This window comes from Pongo abelii, chromosome 14, assembly GCF_028885655.2.
Source record: "Pongo abelii isolate AG06213 chromosome 14, NHGRI_mPonAbe1-v2.0_pri, whole genome shotgun sequence".
Classification (NCBI taxonomy): Eukaryota; Metazoa; Chordata; class Mammalia; order Primates; family Hominidae; genus Pongo; species Pongo abelii.
The window spans coordinates 21,671,734-21,690,121 of record NC_071999.2 but is presented as its reverse complement, the minus strand read 5'-3'; the positions used below and the strand labels follow the sequence as shown (position 1 = coordinate 21,690,121).

The 18,388-nt window shown below is 37.2% G+C and overlaps 1 protein-coding gene across 11 annotated transcripts in view; it reads right to left on the bottom strand.

Annotated features, from left to right (window-relative positions):
- Nucleotides 1-18,388, bottom strand: part of ZMYM2 (zinc finger MYM-type containing 2) — a 222,667-nt gene that overhangs the window by 106,716 nt on the left and 97,563 nt on the right. Inside the window, 1 exon segment of one of the 11 annotated variants that reach the window (NM_001133774.1) lies at nt 9,348-9,394. The exons of the other annotated variants lie outside the window; for them this stretch is intronic. The gene's annotated coding sequence lies outside the window, so the exon portion shown is untranslated. 11 annotated transcript variants of the gene reach the window in all.

Sequence of the window (18,388 nt, the reverse complement as noted above, 5' to 3'; positions counted from 1 at the left end):
TCCTCATTAGATTATCTAGATTATCATTATCAGCATATTTTTCATCAGAAACTATAGAAGCCAGAAGTCAGTGGGATGACATATTTAAAGTGTTAATAGAAAGAGAGGGGAAAAAAAAAAAATCTGTCAGCCAAGAATTCTATATGCAGCAAAAAATCCCTCCAAAAATAAGGAGAAACTAAGATATTTCCAAATAAGCAAAAGCAGAAAGAAGTTCATTTCCTGCAGACCTGCCTGACATTAAATGCTGAAGAGAGTTCTTCCAGCAAAAATGATAAAACACTGAAGAGTAACTCAACATGGTAAGAAGAAATAAAGAATATGAGTGAAGAGATAACAGAAAAGAAATAACAGAAAAGTCAGCGGTAACGTACTTTAGGTTTATAATTAATTTTTTTATATGATATAAAAGATAAAGGCATAAAACAGTAATTTTAGGCTGGGAGCAGTGGCTCACACCTGTAATCCCAGCACTTTGGGAGGCCAAGGCAGGCAGATCACCTGAGGTCGGGAGTTTGAGACCAGCCTGACCAACATGGAGAAACCCCATCTCTACTAAAAATACAAAATTAGCCGGCGTGGTGGCACATGCCTGTAATCCCAGCTACTCGGCCGGGTGAGGCAGGAGAATCACTTGAACTCAGGAAGCGGAGGTTGTGGTGAGCCAAGATTGCACCATTGCACTCCAGCCTGGGCAACAAGAGCGAAACTTCGTCTCAAAAAAAAACCCCAAAAAACAGTAATTTTAAATTTATATTAATGAGCACACAATATATACAGATGTAATCTATGACAATAATATCACAAAGGAAGAGGACAGAGAAGTATAGCAGTAGAGTGTTTGTATACTTCTGAAACCAAATTATTTGCAATATGTTATTACAAATTTAATCTTCTGTTTGGTGGTTCTATCCATTTTTGGAAGGGTATAATGGCTATTTTAATCCCCAAGGTAACCACTTAAAAAATACTTTCAGGTTGGGCGCAGTGGCTCACGCCTGTAATCCCAGAACTTTGGGAGGCCAAGGTGGGAGGATCACTGGGTCAGGAGTTCAAGATCATCCTGCCTAACTCGGTGAAACCCCGTCTCTACTAAAAATACAAAAACATTAGCCAGGAGTGGTGGCGGGCACCTGTAGTCACAGCTACTCGGGAGGCTGAGGCAGGAGAATGGCATGAACCCGGGAGGCGGAGCTTGCAGTGAGCCGAGACTGCACCACTGCACTCCAGCCCGGGTGACAGAGCGAGACCTCGTCTCAAAAAAAAAAAAAAAAAAAAAACTTTTAAAATATATAGAAAAGAAGGAAATCAAATGGCACACTAGAGAAAAATTTAACATAAAAAGCAATAATAGAAGAAATGCAAAGGGTTGGCCAGGCGCGGTGGCTCATGCCTGTAATCCCAGCACTTTGGGAGGCTGAGGTGGGTGGACCACAAGGTCAGGAGATCGAGACCATCCTGGCTAACACAGTGAAACCCCGTCTCTACTAAAAATACAAAAGAATTAGCCAGGCATGGTGGCGGACGCCTGTAGTCCCAGCTACTGAGGAGGCTGAGGCAGGAGAATGGCGTGAACCCGGGAGGCGGAGCTTGCAGTGAGCCGAGATCGCGCCACTGCACTCCAGCCCGGGTGACAAAGTGAGACTCTGTCTCAAAAAAAAAAAAAAAAAAAAAAAAGAAATGGAAAGGAAAAAACATAAGACATGCAGAAAACAGCAAAATGGCAGAGGTAAATCCTTATGAAGACTTACCTTAGATATAAATGGATTAAATTATAATAAAAGATACACTGGCAGACTGAATTTTTAAAAACACGATCCATCTATATGCTGTCTACAAAAGATTCACTTTAGGGCCGGGCACCATGGCTCACGCCTGTAATCCCAACACTTTGGGAGCCCAAAGCAGGAGGATCACCTGAGCCCAGGAGTTTGAGACCAACCTAGGCAACAAAGTGAGATCCCATCTCAATTTAAAGAAAAAGAAAAAGATTCACTTCAGATACAAAGATATAGAATAGCTGAGTACTATTTTCTGTTAGGATAGAAAACCTAATATATGCAAATATTAACCAAATGAGAATTGGAGTGGCTATACTAATCAGAAATTAACTTTAAATCAAAAAAGGTTATAAGAGACAAAGGACATTACATATTGATGAAAGGTTCATTCTAGCAAGAAGATACAGCAGTTCTAACATATAGATACCTAACAACTAAGCACCAAAATATATTAAAGCAAAAATTACCAGAATTAAAAGGAGAGATAGACACAAAACTCTATGATAATAGCTGAAGACTTCATTATACCCTTCCAAAAATGGATAGAACCACCAAACAGAAGATCAGTAAGGAAATGGAAGGGGCTTAAACAACACTATAAACTACTCAGACCTAAAAGACATATACATACAATAGACTTCTAAAAGGAAGAAAATTCTGACACACGCTATAACAGAACCATGAGGACATCACGCTACCTGAAAACAGCCAGTCACAAAAAGACAAATACTGCAGGATTCCACTTATGTGAAGTATCTAAAGTAGTCAAATTCATAAACAGAAAGTAAAACGGTGGTTACCACGGGCTGGAGGAGGAGATAATTGGGGAATTGTTGTTTAATAGGTAGAGTTTTGGTTTTATAAAATAAAAAAGGTCTGGAGATCTCCTGTGTGACAATGTGAATATACCGACCAATATTGAGCTGAACACTTAAAAGTGGTTAAAAATAGTAAATTTTATGTTGTTGTTGTTTTTTTTTACAATTTAAAATAAAAAATAAAGAGAAAAAATAAAGTACCATTTCACATGCACTAGGATTGCTATTTTTCTTTCTTTTTTTTTTTTTTTTTTTTTGAGGTGGAGTCTCGCTCTGTCGCCAGGCTGGAGTGCAGTGGCATGATCCTGGCTCACTGCAACCTCTGCCTCCCAGGTTCAAGTGATTCTCCTGCCTCAGCCTCCCAAGTAGCTGGGACTACAGGTGCGCGCCACCACACCCAGTTAATTTTGGTATTTTTACAAAAAATTTTTACCATGTTGGGCAGGATGGTCTCGATTTCTTGACCTCGTGATCTGCCCGCTTCGGCCTCCCAAAGTGCTGGGATTACAGGCATGAGCTACCGTGCCTGGCCTAGGATTGCTATTTTTCTAAAAAAGGAGGTCAGGCGTGGTGGTGCTCACACCTGTAATCCCAATGCTTTGGAAGGCCAAGGTGAAAGAATCAATTGAGGCCAGGAGTTCAAGACCAGGCTGGGCAACATAGCAAGACTCCAGCTCTACATACATACATATATACATACATACATACATACACAAATTTTAAAAATGGAGGAAAACGTTTTTTAAAAAAAGAAAAGTGCTGATAAAGACCTTCAGAAATTCGAACTCTTCTGTATTGCTGGTAAAAATGTAAAATGGTACCACACCATGGAAAACAGTTTAATGGTTCCCCAAAGTCACATGTGGATATTAATCTATGACCCATCAATTTCACTGTGAGATATAAACCCAAAATAACTGAAAGCAATGACTCAAATAGATACTTGTACAACAATGATCACAGAAGCATTTTCACAACGGCCAAAAGGTGAAAACAACCTAAGTGTCCAACAAAGAGTGAATGGATAAATAAAATGCTGGTAAACATATACAGGGGAATATTATACAGCTTTAACAATGAATAAAACTCTGATACATACTACAACATAGATGAACTTTGAAAACATTATGCTAAGTGAAGTAGGCCAGACACAAAAGGACAAATATTGTGATTCCATTCATGAGGTAGTTCGATATAGAAGGTAGAACAGAAGTTACCAGGGGCTTCGGGGAGGGGAGACAAGGAATGCTAATGAGTATGGTTTCTATTTGGGATGATGAAAACATTCTGGCAATGGATAATGTTGATTTTTACAAGAAACTGTGAATGTACTTAATGTCACAAAATTGTGTACCCTTAAAAATGGTAAAAAATGGTCAATTTTATGTTACTATACTTTTTTTTTTATTTTTTAGAAAAGAAGACACCATATGGGGGAAAAAATACCAAAAACAATGATATCCTATGAAAAGAAAAATTTTGTCATATCGTAATAAAATGAAGGCAAAGAGCTCCTACAATCAATGAGATAAACCAACAATCAAATAGAATAAATGACAAAAAATAAACACAGTTCACACACACACAAAAATCACTCTTAAATATGTATCTACAAAAATACTACTTAAATTCTGAAAGGCCACCAATTTTCTCTTATATTAACAAAGGCCCACCAAGTCTTAACAATATCCCATGCAGCAAGACCCCCATTCTGTTAATTGGTACAGTCTCTATAGAGGGCAACTAAAAAAATATTTCTCTGACCAAGCAATTCCACTTTTAGGCATCCATCCAACAGATATATTATCTCATATTTTAAAGAACAGGCCAGGCACAGTGGCTCACGCCTGTAATCCCAGCACTTCGGGAGGCTGAGGCAGGTGGATCACGAGGTCAGGAGTTAGAGACCAGCCTGGCCAACATGGTGAAACCCCATCTCTACTAAAAATACAAAAATTAGCCGGGTGTGGTGGCGGGCGCCTGTAATCTCAGCTACTCAGGAGGCTGAGGCAGGAGAATTGCTTGAACCCGGAAGAGATTGCAGAGAGCCAAGATCACACCACTGCACTCCAGCCTGGGGAACAGAGGAAGACTCCGTCTCAAAAAAAAAAAAAAAAAAGTAGAAGGATATTCATGGTAAAATCAAAAGATTTAAACAATCCAAATGTCTCAACACACAATGGATAAAATTAATGATGACAAAGACATACAACAAAACACCATGCAGCACTTCGAAACAATGAAGCAACTCTAAATGGACTTACATGCTAATAAGGATCAACCACACATATAAATTAAGCGTAAACAGCAAGGTATAAAACAATGCATAAACACACCACACACAGTATCTCTGGATAAACACCCAAGAAAATGACAACAGTGGTTTGCCTCTAGGGAAGAGAATTGTGTAGATGAATCAGAGGGAAGAAGAGTGAGTTTTCCTTCTCACTGTTTACCCTCTTCTACCTTTTAAAGTTGGTATCATATGCAAATATACTGGGATTTGATTAGGGTTTCACTGAATTTAAGAGATTAATCTGGAGACAAACTAAACATTTTTACATTATGGAAGTCTTCCCTTTCAGACACTGGCACATCTTTCCATTTAAAGTTTTCTTATACGCCCTATGGTAAGGGTATCCAACCTTTTGGCTTCCCTGGGCCACACTGAAAGAACTGTCTTGGGCCACACATAAAATACACTAACACTAATGATAACTGATGAGCTAACAACAACAACAAAAATCCAAAAAAAAACCTCACAATGTTTTAAGAAGGTTTACAAATTTGTGTTGAGCCACACTCAAAGACCTCCTAGGCAGCACGGGACCTGCGGGCCGCGGATTGGACAAGCTTGCCCTATGGTATTGTGTTGGGTTTTTTTCTGTTTTTTTTGTTTTGGTTTGGTTTTGGGTTTTTTTTTTTTTTTTGAGATGGAGTTTCGCTCTGTCACCCAGCCTGGAGTGCAGTGGCATGATCTTGGATCACTGCAACCTCTGCCTCCCGGGTTCAGGCAATTCTTCTGCCTCAGCCTCTCGAGTAGCTGGGACTACAGACGTGCACCACCACGCCCAGCTAATTTTTGTACTTTTAGTAGAAACGGGGTTTCACCATGTTGGCCAGGCTGGTCTTGAACTCTTGACCTCAGGAGATCCACCTGCCTCGGCCTCCCAAAGTGCTGAGATTACAGGCAGAAGCCACCACGCCCAGCCCCTCTATGGTATTGTTTTATAGTTTCCTTCATTAAAGTCTTGCATACTTCTTGTTATAGTTATTCCTATTTCTTACAAAAATAAAATGGATTTCTCCATTACATGAAAAAATTTATATAGCAAAGATACCATAAATATATATACTTGTAGCTGGGCGCAGTGGCTAACGCCTGTAATCTCAGCACTTTGGGAGGCTGAGGTGGGCGGATCACCTGAGGTCAGGAGTTTGAGACTAGCCTGGCCAACATAGTGAAACCCCATCTCTACTAAAAATACAAAACTTAGCCAACCTGGTGGCGGGCACCTGTAATCCCAGCTACTCGGGAGGCTGAGGCAGGAGAATCGCTTGAACCCTGGAGGTAAAGGTTGCAGTGAGCCGAGATCGCACCATTGCACTCCAGCCTGGGTGACAAGAGCGAGACTCCATCTCAAAAAAAAATACACACACACACATATATATATATAATTTGTAACAGCTATAACAAAGAATTGATACTTATACTTCAGCGGAAACACATTAAATTTAGCTTTTGATAATATATAGTGTTGGGAAGAATGTGGAAGAAGTGGTGGAAATGCAGTTGGTATAGAAGAATAACGGAGGGCAATCTGGCAGTTATCTATTAAAATATATAATATGCATACACTCTGACTCAGGAATTCCTATTCTCAGAATCTTCCCTAGAGAAAATACTCATAAATCCGAAGAAAATGCAAGTATATTCCTTGCAGGATTATCTACAATAGCAAAAAATTGGAAATAGACTGTCCATCAAAAGAATGTCCAAGCTGTATTACATCCATGCCATTAAATACTTCACGACAGTTAAAAAGGAGATCTTTCTATATTAACTCTTAAAGACAGCTAGGACATACCACTAAGTGAAAAAAAAAGTTGCGAAAAGATATTTATACTACATGTTTTAAAAGGGATACACAAGATTACTAGATAATTCTTAAGGGTAAATTTAATACACACTAAAGTGATATTCTTAACCTTTGGAGAATGGAGACAGGGACCAGAAAACCAAAGACAGATAACATAAATTATGTATTCACATTGCTTACAATTTAGCCACAAATCTGTTGAACATATCTTTATTAGATACCTAAAACAAAGCTAGTCTGGCTTTAGAAAATGATAGGAACCATTTAATTCATGTACTCAGCTACTAAAAATCCATTCAAGGGTTATGACAGAGTCTAAACAAAAATCCCTTTGATCTAATAAATACATGAATAAATCAATTATTTCATTCAGGGATCTCTAGGGTGTAGAATTTCTAGAGGTAAGAAATAATTTCTTCTCTCCCATAGGACCAAAATTTAACTACAAGGTACTTTCAAGTAATTTTAACTTTCTTTGGGGATCTCATCCATTCCCATGATTTAAAATAATACCCTAATACCCCTAAACTCCTTAATTTATCTCAATCAAGATGTTTCAAAACTCCAAACTGCCTACTCTCTACATCTAGTTTTTTAACTTGCTCTATCCCCTTTTATCTGTACCTCTTCCAGTTTTTGCCATTTCATGATGTTTTGTGTCTAGCGACTCAATAATAGAAATCTGGAGGTCATTCTTGATTTTTTCTCCTTTCTCCCCCTACAGCCTGAAATCATCAACTGCTTATCCTACTTCCAAAATAAATCTCGAAATTGTCCACTTTTACCCATCTCTACTACTATCCTTCTTGCCCGAGAAGTCCATCATTTTTCTGCTGGAATACTGACATTACTTACTATATTCCCCAGAATATCTAAAGAACTTCTTTAAAATGAATCGGCTGGGCATGGTGACTCACGCCTGTAATCCCAACACCTTGTGAGGCTGAGGCGGGCGGATCACCTGAGATCAGGAGTTCGAGACCAGCCTGACCAACATGGAGAAACCCCGTCTCTACTAAAAATACAAAATTAACCTGGTATGGTGGCACATGCCTGTAATCCCAGCTACTTGGGAGGCTGAGATAGGAGATTCGCTTGAACTCCGGAGGCAGAGGTGGTGGTGAGCCGAGATCATACCACTGCACTCCAGCCTGGGCAACGAGAGTGAAACTCCATCTCAAAAAATATATATATATATATATTTTTTATATATATATATTTTTATATATAATATATATATATTTATATATTTATATATATTATATATATTTATATATATAATATATATATTATATATATTATATATATAATATATATAATATATATATTATATATATTATATATATAATATATATAATATATATATTATATATATTTATATATATTTTATATATATTATATAAATATAATATATATATTTTATATATATTATATATATTTTATATATAATATATTTTATATTATATATATTTTATATATATATATATAAAAACTAAAAATGAAATCAGACCACAACATTCACTTCTTACGTGGCTTTTCAGTATACTTAGGAGAAAGCCTACAATTCTTCCCCTTACCTGTATGTAATATTTCCATCTGATTTGATCCCTACCTACAATCTAGGTTCACTTTCAGCCCTACTCTTCCCCACCTTGCTCATTAAGCTTCAGCTAAACTAAACTAAGCCTTCTTTCAGGCTGTGGAAGAGTTCAAGCTCCTCATCTCAGGATCTTCCTCTGCCTGAAAGACTCCTTTTCACGCTTCCGTCTATTCTCTGCTTAAATGTTACTCTCTCAAAGAAAGATCCTCCTGTGTCAAACACTCCACTAATCCATTGCTGGTCTCAATTAGGTGCCTCCTGCTACAATCTCAGATATACTTATTTCCTCAGCTGCATTCATCCAATTTGCAGTTATGTTTGTTGATCTGTAATCTGTAACCCCCAGAAGACTGCAAGGTCCATGAGGGCAAAGACCTATGCTCTTATTGCCTTACTGTATCCTTGAACTTAATAAAAGCCTGGCCAATAAATATTTACTGAATGAATATTTTTCTTTAACAAATAACCTTTCTGAGATTTGAGGATGCCTTTTTTTCTTTTTTTCTTTTTTTTTTTTGGTTTGGGGTTTTTTCACTCCTCCCTGACCCACACTGAATTCTGGCTCTCTCTCTTCTTGTGTGCACAGGACAATCACTTCACCCCCAAGCCCATTTCCCTTTTATAAAATGGAAAATTAGAATAACTTCCTCAAAAGATGAAACAAGCTAAAATATAATTTATCTCTATCCTTTGTCTTTGGTCCTAATTTTTTTTACTTCTATATTCATCTGCATAATTACAGTTAGTAACATGACCTGATTTTAGTCCCTAATGAAAGGTTATCATACCCTATCCCTGTGATGCCCTTTACCAAAGAAGCTAAATAAACCCATACTTCCTTCTCCAAACACAGTTTAAAAACTACAACAGCAAAAATAAACTTCAACTACACACGTTAATTTGGAAACAAATCATCAAACATTCATTTATTCTTATGACCACTTGTTGGTGTTCCAAATCTATGATCTAGCGTAATGACTGTTTTTGATAACAAATCTTCCATAACGTTTAAACAGATGGAGTAGACGGCTTTTAAAAAAAACATTACCTTCTTTACGTGACTTCAAATGTTCCATGATTAAGACCTCATCTAACCTAAAGAAACAACAATACTTGCATCAATAAGCAAATGAGACCACAGATCCAATAAGGTAGACTTCAGGTACTAAGAATCTATTTCTCTAATACAGACTATTACTAAGTAAAAATCTCTTGCCTCTGTTTCATAAGACTCAAAACTCTTTTTTAACCAGCATTTTTTTCTTGAGATGTTCAAATGTTTCAGATTGCTTTAAAAAAGAAAAAAAAAGTCAAAGGAATACAGAGCATAGAGTATCAGAATTTCCTTATTAGACAAATTTCAGAAAATAAAAAATCTTATCACTTACAATTCAATAGCTTTTTATTTTTTAAATTATCTAGTAAATAAAGTGAGCCTGAAGCAAAGAAGGCAACCTCAATAAATCTTAACTAAAGAAAGCAGTCCTCAGTAAGTCTTATTTTGCTGATCTCTTTTATTCAATCCCTTCCTTCATATCCTGAGTTATACTTTGTCTCTGAATTTCATCATACATCTAACACAATAACTACCAATTATGAAAAACATGCTTGACAGCACTCTCATCACAAGTTCCTTGAAAAGACCTTATACTATATTATGACCCCATTTTGCAGTTGAGTAAATTACTGTGTACAATCAAGTAAATCTCCTACAGCACACAGCTGTAGGTGGCACACGCAAAGTTTGTACCTAAAAAGTCCACATACCTTTCATTATACCACATTATCTTCCCATCAGCTAGAACTAGACTAGTGAACTGGCCTAATAAACTGATCACTAGAATTCAAACAATCAGCTAAAGACTTCTGCAACTTAAGGATAGGGAACGGAAAACAAGGATGTCAGACTGTGATGAATATGTCCATTGTTGATAGTAACAGTATATATGCAAATTATTAGTGTGATGACCAGGTGGAAAAATCACAAGAATACATTTTAAAGTTTAAACACTGGTCTCAAGGGGAATGGAATTATGCAGGAACTCTCATTTTCTATGTCACATATATTTTTTACTGCATAAAGATATTAAGGGAATGTTTTATTTTTATAACCAAAATATTCTTTAAGAAGCGTCCTTTGTGATATGCATATAATTATTCATTTCTGTTTATTACCTATTACACTTTGTTTATATTTACTCATTTATATGACTACCTCTCTGAACTGAACAGTGAGAACTTACATGAAAGACACACATAACACACTTCCTACTTGATTTTTTCTTTTTAAAAGGGTTTTTAAGTCTAGGCTTAATTTTTATTTTGTTTCACATGCCAACGGAAATTTCTCAAGTTTTTGCAAAATGAGCAATGTCATCAGACTGAGCTTTAGGAAAAATTAATCTGGCTACAATGGAGTCAAGAATAGGAAGAAACTGCCTTGTAAATAATTCCGTTTTCTAACAGGCTAAGGTGAAAGTTAAAAACATAGTAAGAGAGAGCTAAAGATGACAGTAAAGGACACTTAAAGGTCTCAACATTAGAAAGTCTAGTGAGGGGAGGTCTGGTGCGGTGGCTCACACCTGTAATCCCAGCACTTTGGAAGGTCAAGGTGGGCAGATCACCTGAGGTCAGGAGTTCGAGACCAGCCTAGCTAACATGGTTAAACCCCATTTCTACTAAAAATACAAAAAAATTAGCCAGGCACGGTGGCGCGCACCTGTAATCCCAGAGCACCTGTAGTCCCAGCTATTCGGGAGGCTGAGGCAGGAGAATCACTTGAACCCGGGAGGCAGAGGTTGCAGTGGACCGAGATCACACCATTGCGCTCCAGCTTGAGCAAGAAGAGCAAAACTCTGGCTCAAAAAAAGGAAAGTCTAGCGAGGGGAAGTGAATGAGGTGGTCATAACTATGAAACCACATTAAGCCCCAGAAGCAAAAATTTTAAATGTTACAGAATTAAGACCAAAAGAAGCAGTTAAAAGATTTGACAATTAGGTCACTAGTGACCTCAAAAGAGCAGATTTGTTATAGTGTGGACAGTGCAGATCAGACAGTGGATTTCTTTCTAAAAGTATAGGGAAAAGAAGAAATCGTTAGAAAAAGATGCAGAGATTCTGGAGGATAAAGCATTTTTATCTCGATGGAGGATAAAGCACTGCAGACTAATGAAAAAGCTAGAAGAGGGAAGTCGGTGAAGAGAAACATAGAAATTCTTCTAGTCATTACCAGATGAGCACAAAGTAAATTTACCATACCAGGTGGTGGCAGCAAATTCACTGTTTGGTCCATATAAACAGACAGTTTAAGAACTGCAGCTGCTATTAACTGAGCACCTACTATTGGCCAGCTGCATATCCTGTATTATTTTTAGTCCTCACCTCAACAATCTCAGGAAACCAGGCATTACCGTACTCATTTGTTAACTGACTGAACTACAGCTCAGACGTTACATCACTTGCCTGATATCGCAAACTGGTACATAACTGGAGCAAAATTATTTTTAATAGTTATATTAAAGCATAATGTACGTGTAGTAAAATTTACTTATTTCAAGTGAAAGATTTGATAAATGTATTAAATGTATATGCTTATGCAACAATCACCACAATCCAGTTTTATATAACACTCTATCACCCCAAAACTCCCTTCATGAGCAGGGCAGATTTAAGCCTGAATCTGTATGACTCCAACTCATGTCATGCTACAATGAGAAAAATGGCTTTTTTTGGCAGAAAATCTGCAAAATTAAGTCGTTACCCTTCCAATCTTCTCTTAGTACTCACTAGTTCCCTTTCCATGTGAGGCCCTTATATATCTCTAGAACCACACTCACATATCATGATCTCACCAAATTCACAAGTTTACTGTAATCTGGAAACATACCCCCTAAAAGCACAGTATAATCAGACTTTTATATAGGATGCTATTACAGATACTGTGGTCTTTTTTTAAAAAAAACAAAAGGAGGTAGGAAAAGGAAAGACAAATGAACAGCTAAGTCCAGGAGGAAGACTGAATGAAAACAGAAGAGTAAGGTCCTTAAAAAAGGAAAATGTGATATACAAATAAAGAGAACATGAAATAACAGAAGTCAGGAGTCTGTGTCATGGAAGAGAGACTAACTGGAACAGAAGCTTCTCTTCCATAAGCAATGTAAAACCGTACAGAGACATAGGATGGAATGACTTCCTAGGCAGGAGTTAACACTTATTTGGCTAAGAAACAGGACTATACAATAATAAGACAGACAAAAATCAAAATAAAGTGAGACAATATTCATAGTAAAGTTATAAAGCTAAAACTTGTTAAATTTTATAATAATGATTTTCCTATAACTAATTAAAACAAGTGCAAATTTTTCTTTAGGTAAAAAAACAAGCAGGCTGGGCACGGTGGCTCACGACCATAATCCCAGCACTTTGGGAGGCCAAGACAGGCAGATCACCTGAGGTCGGGAGTTCGAGACCAGCCTGACCAACATGGAGAAACCTTGTTTCTACTAAAAATACATAATTAGCCCGGCGTGGTGGCACATGCCTGTAATCCCAGCTACTCAGGAGACTGAGGCAGGAGAAACGCTTGAAACCAGGAGGTAGGGGCTGTGGTGAGCCCTGATCGCACCATTGCACTCCAACCTAGGCAACAAGAGCAAAACTCTGTATCCAAAAAAAAAAAGAATTATAGACATATAAGAATTCAGGCCTGGTACAGCGGTTCACATCTGTAATCCCAGCACTTTGGGAGGCTGAAGCGGGTAGATAACCTGAGGTCGGGAGTTCAAGACCAGCCTCACCAACATGGAGAAACCCCATCTCTACCAAAAATACAAAATTAGCCAGGCGTGGTGGCTCATGCCTGCAATCCAAGCTACTCAGGAGGCTGAGGCAGGAGAATCACTTGAACCCGGGAGGCGGAGGTTGCACTGGGCCGAGATTGCACCATTGCACTCCAGCCTGGGCAACAAGAGAGAAACTCTGTCTCAAAACAAACAAACAAACAAACAAAAAGCAAATATAGAATTATAAATATATAAGAATTCAGGCCTGGTGCGGTGGCTCACACCTGTAATCCCAGCACTTTGGGAGGCCCAGGCAGGTGGATCACCTGAGTTCAGGAGTTCAAAACCAGCTGGCCAACACGGTGAAACCCTGTCTCTACTAAAAATACAAAAATTAGCCAGGTGTGGTGGTGCACACTTGTAATCCCAGCTACACAGGAGGCTGAGGCAGGAGAATTGCTTCAAGTTGAACCCAGGAGGCGGAGGTTGCAGTGAGCTGAGATCATGCCGTTGCACTCTGGTCTAGGCAACACAGCAAGACTCCGTCTCAAAAAAAAAAAAAAAAAAAAAAAAAAAGAATTCAGATACCATATCAGGGCCAGAAATAATTAAAATTATTAAAATAAGATATGACAAGCCTGGAACGAAAACAAGTACAAATCTAAACAGGAGGATAAAATAAAATTTTCATTTAACTTATATTTTTACTTCCACCCAAATCTTTCCTTAGTTCTATAGAACTAGAAACACAATTCACTAAGTCTAGATGAAATGCTCTTCCAAGCAGAGCCAAAGAAACTGCTAGCCCACAATTAACAGAACACATCTTTTATGACTATCTAATATACAACAGGTGTTGTAATATCCAATTTGTTGAATCAGTCCCCTGATTATTACCCTGAACGTCTAGTCCACCTTGATATTCCAAGAAACACTATTCTTCCTAGGAAAAAGACATACCTCTTTGAAATCAATGATTATAAAACTGTTCCAGTATTAGAAGAAAAGTCATTTTTTAATGTTAAGTAACAAAACCCAAAAATTTAGTTGTCAATTCTTACACTAGTAAGTCCAGAGATGGTATCCAGGTGACTATGGCAGAGAGTAATATACACATGTATGGCTATAAAGTAAAAAGAATTTGTCTCACTGTATTATAGTCACATTTTACAAACATTATTCTGTCTGCAACTTCTAACTGTGCATCTCAATGTTACTTAGAATAGCTATGTAAGTATTTTTCTTATCCAATCTAAATGCATGGTTAGAGAGAAATAAGTTTAATGCAAGAGTTTTAACAGATCTTTCCCAACATTTTTATATGAAGTTGCAACAATTAATTATATTCCTAGTAAATTTATCCTGAAAGATTACAATTTAACATTAACTTGTAATATAAAAAAATATACTTTTATGGATAAATTTTTTAAAACTCTTTTGACTAATTTATAAATTCACCAAAACTAATCTGACCTTGAAATTCACTAGGAACACTTAGAGAGAAAAAAACAATCTGGAACCCTCTGAAAAAGAGAGAAAAACCTAATCCTTGGCAGCCTACTGACATTAAAGAGAAGGGTCTAAATTAAGAATAAACAAAAACAAGATGATAACTTATACTAACAAAACACAAATGTGCAAAAGTTTTTAAAAACCCAACCTACTGGCTGCGCACGGTGGCTCACGCCTGTAATCCCAACACTTTGGGAGGCCAAGGTGGGAAAATTGCTTGAGTCCAGCAGTTTGAGACCAGTCCGGACAACAAAGTGGGTCCCTGTCTCTACAAAAAAACGACCTATTAAACATGCATTATCTATTTCTGTGAACAATCATTTTACTTTTTTTTTTTTTTGAGATGGTCTCTCACTCTATTGCCCAGGCTGGAGTGCAGTGGTGCAATCTTGGCTCACTGCAACCTCCACCTCCCAGTTTCAAGTGATTCTCCTACCTCAGTCTCCTGAGTAGCTGGCATTACAGGTGCCCACCACCATGCCTGACTAATCTTTGTATTTTTAGTAGAGACAGGGTTTCACCACATTGGCCAGGCTGGTCTCGAACTCTTGACCTCAGGTGATCCACCCGCCTCAGCCTCCCAAAGCTAGGATTACAGGCGTGAGCCACTGAGCCCGGCCCACCAGTTTACTCTTACGTCATTTCTTGAAATAGCAAACATGAATACTTAGAGAACATTAATCAAATCAGTAAAACTAAAACTCAACAGCTATACCCTTCTTTCAAATTAAAGAGCATTAATTTTTCTTAAAATTTATTACTTCTAATTTTCAATGGACTGTTATAAAGTTAAAAATAAAACAGTACTAAGAACAAATCCCAAAGTCATACTAATCAAGTGATTTTGCTAACCTCTGCACATCATTTTTTTAAACTCTTTAAAAGAGTTTAAAAATGTTTACAAAAATTCATTCTGCAGCTCCACAGAAGTGCTTCAAGTATTGTGTAAAGCTTGATCCAAAAAAAATTAATATATCTTAAAATATGCACAAAAACAACAGATATGTTCAAATGTGTTATAATCCAAATTTTAACACATTTTAAAATGACCAATTCATCTTGTTGCCAAGCATTTGGTGATGACCATAAAGATCCTTTTCATATGTCTATTTTAGTAAGAGAGATCAAAGACTACGAAGTGACTTATTTAAAAAACCAGGTTGCAAATATAAAAATGTCCAACTCCAACTACATAAAAAAAAAATTCTTGCTGGTATACAACCAAAATAAAATATGAAAATAAGCTGCAACTGTTACTCAGATTGCTGCACTCAAATTCATGGATTTATCCAACAGCAATTTTTCTCATTGACAACTCTGTAAGTCTTATATATTGGAGACCTGCATTAGAACTTTTTGATCTGAATACTTCAAAAGTCCTGTTCACTTCTATGCTTTGACAGGAATATAAGAAAATCAACCAACTGAAGTGTTTTTAAAGGAGGAAAACGCAGGGAGTCAAAGCAATTTATTTCTTCCCTAAATTGAAATGCCCTACATAAAATACTATTTGTGAATCCAATGAGATAAAACACTTCAGTTTGGGCTCTCCTTGCATTCGCTAAAAAAATCATATGCAGGCCGGCACGGTGGCTCACGCCTGTAATCCCAGCACTTTGGAAGGTTGAGGCGGGCAGATCACTGGAGCTCAGGAGTTCGAGACCAGTCTAGCCAACATGGTGAAACCTCATCTCTACTAAAAATCTCCATCTCTACTAAAAATACAAAACTAGCCAGGTGTAGTGGCACGTGCCTGTAGTCCCAGCTACTTGGGAAGCTGAGGCAGGAGAATGCTTGAACCCTGGAGACGGAGGCTGCAGTGAGCAGACGTCATGCCACTGCACTCCAGCCTGGATGACAGAGAGACTCCGTCTCAAAAAAAAAAAGGCTGGGCAAGGTGGCTTACGCCTGTAATCCCAGCACTTTGGGAGGCTGAAGCAGGCGAATAACTTGAGGCCAGGAGTTCAAGATCAGCCTGACCGACATGGTGAAATCCTGTTTCTACTAAAAATACAAAATTGGCCAGGCACAGTGGCGCACGCCTGTAATCCCAGCAACTTAGGAGGCTGAGGCAGGAGAATCACTTGAACCCAGGAGGGAGAGGTTGCAGTGAGCCAAGATCACATCACTGCAATCCAGCCTGGGCAACAAAAGTGAAACTCCATCTCAAAAAATACTAATAATAATTATATATATATATATCACATGCAATTTGAATAGCCCAGTCTTCTCATAATAAACGACATTATGATATACATTAATTATATTGTCAAATGGGATAGACATATTAATGCTAGAGACAGAAAATATAACATTTCTAATTATACAACGCCTTTTGACACCAGAGTTTCAGCATTTCATACTCATTCTTCCCATCACATTAATACCAGAGCATCTGACTGAAGGTAAAGATTCACTTTGTCTCAAATGCATTAATATTAAATTTGTACACCTCTGTACCTCAAACAAGGGCAAAATACAATAAAACTGAAAAAATAAAAACTGTTCTTCAAAGATAATATAAGCTCTATATCCACACACAAGTTAAAAATGTTCATATGTCAGCATATATGTCATACTTGAGTGATTCAGGGTTGTCTCACCACATGAGATACAAAGGCCCAGCCCATGGAAAAGTAGGGACCACTTTATATCTTCCTCCCAACAATTAAAAAGGATAGGTGGGAGGGAATAGATATTATAAAGGATGCACTAAAGAAATATGCCATAAATATGCAAAGTATTTTTAACTGTCAAAATACTTTGTAAATGGATCTAAAAGCACTTACATATGTTCCTACTGTATAATAAAAGTACTTATTTAGTCAAGGCCAATTAAAAATCATCAGGTTATCTTCATCTTACTGTCTAGCACATAACAGCATCACTAGTTGCTGTTTTTAAGTAAAGAAATGTTCAACTCTAAGCTAAATCGTTAAGCAAAACAAGAACCATTCTGGTATTATGTAAAAGCAGCACTGCTTTCCGTTAGTATACATATGTTGACATTACAGAAAAGTACTGATTTTACATTTCTTATGTTCCTCATCTCCAAATATCTACTAAACACAACCAATTATCAAGCTTCCCCTATCAACATAACTAAGAACAAAGAAAAAAAATCCTAGAAGGATAAATCTTTTGTAAAAATATGTGGCGATAAGCATCATCCACCTATTTGAAAGATCTAATCCTTGATTCATTATATTTGAATGATCTGACGCCTGAGATGAACTTCAAACTCATTAGAGAAGTTATATTCATTCAAGTTAGCAATATTTAGAAAACAATTACAGACTGTAAATTGTACAGACGCATTGAAAAAGAGACTATGTTAATTCTGATCCAAACAGCCCGTTAGTTTTGAAACAAGGCAGAATAAAAATCTAATTGATAACTGTGGTTATCAACATCACTGCGTTTTCTTGGTAATTAAATTACTTAACACATGTTAAAAATTAGTGTGGGCACGTATTGATAATTTTAGAATGTGAATGATGGGTACATGGAGGTTCAGTACACTATTCTTACTAGTAAAATTTAAAGTTTCCATAATAAACTTAAAAAAAAAAAAAAACACCTTAGAATTGGGCTAGCATACAATAAGGGCTCAATACATGCCATTCGTATTACCCTGTGGGCTACTTGCTAAGATTAAAGTGTCCTGGACTGTGCCTAGAACGATGTATATTTAATATAAGTTACTATTCTCACATCATCCTTCACAATGTATATTCAGCAAATGCTTATCAATTAACTATTTTTTGAACCATGTGGACTGAATACTTAAGCGTAAA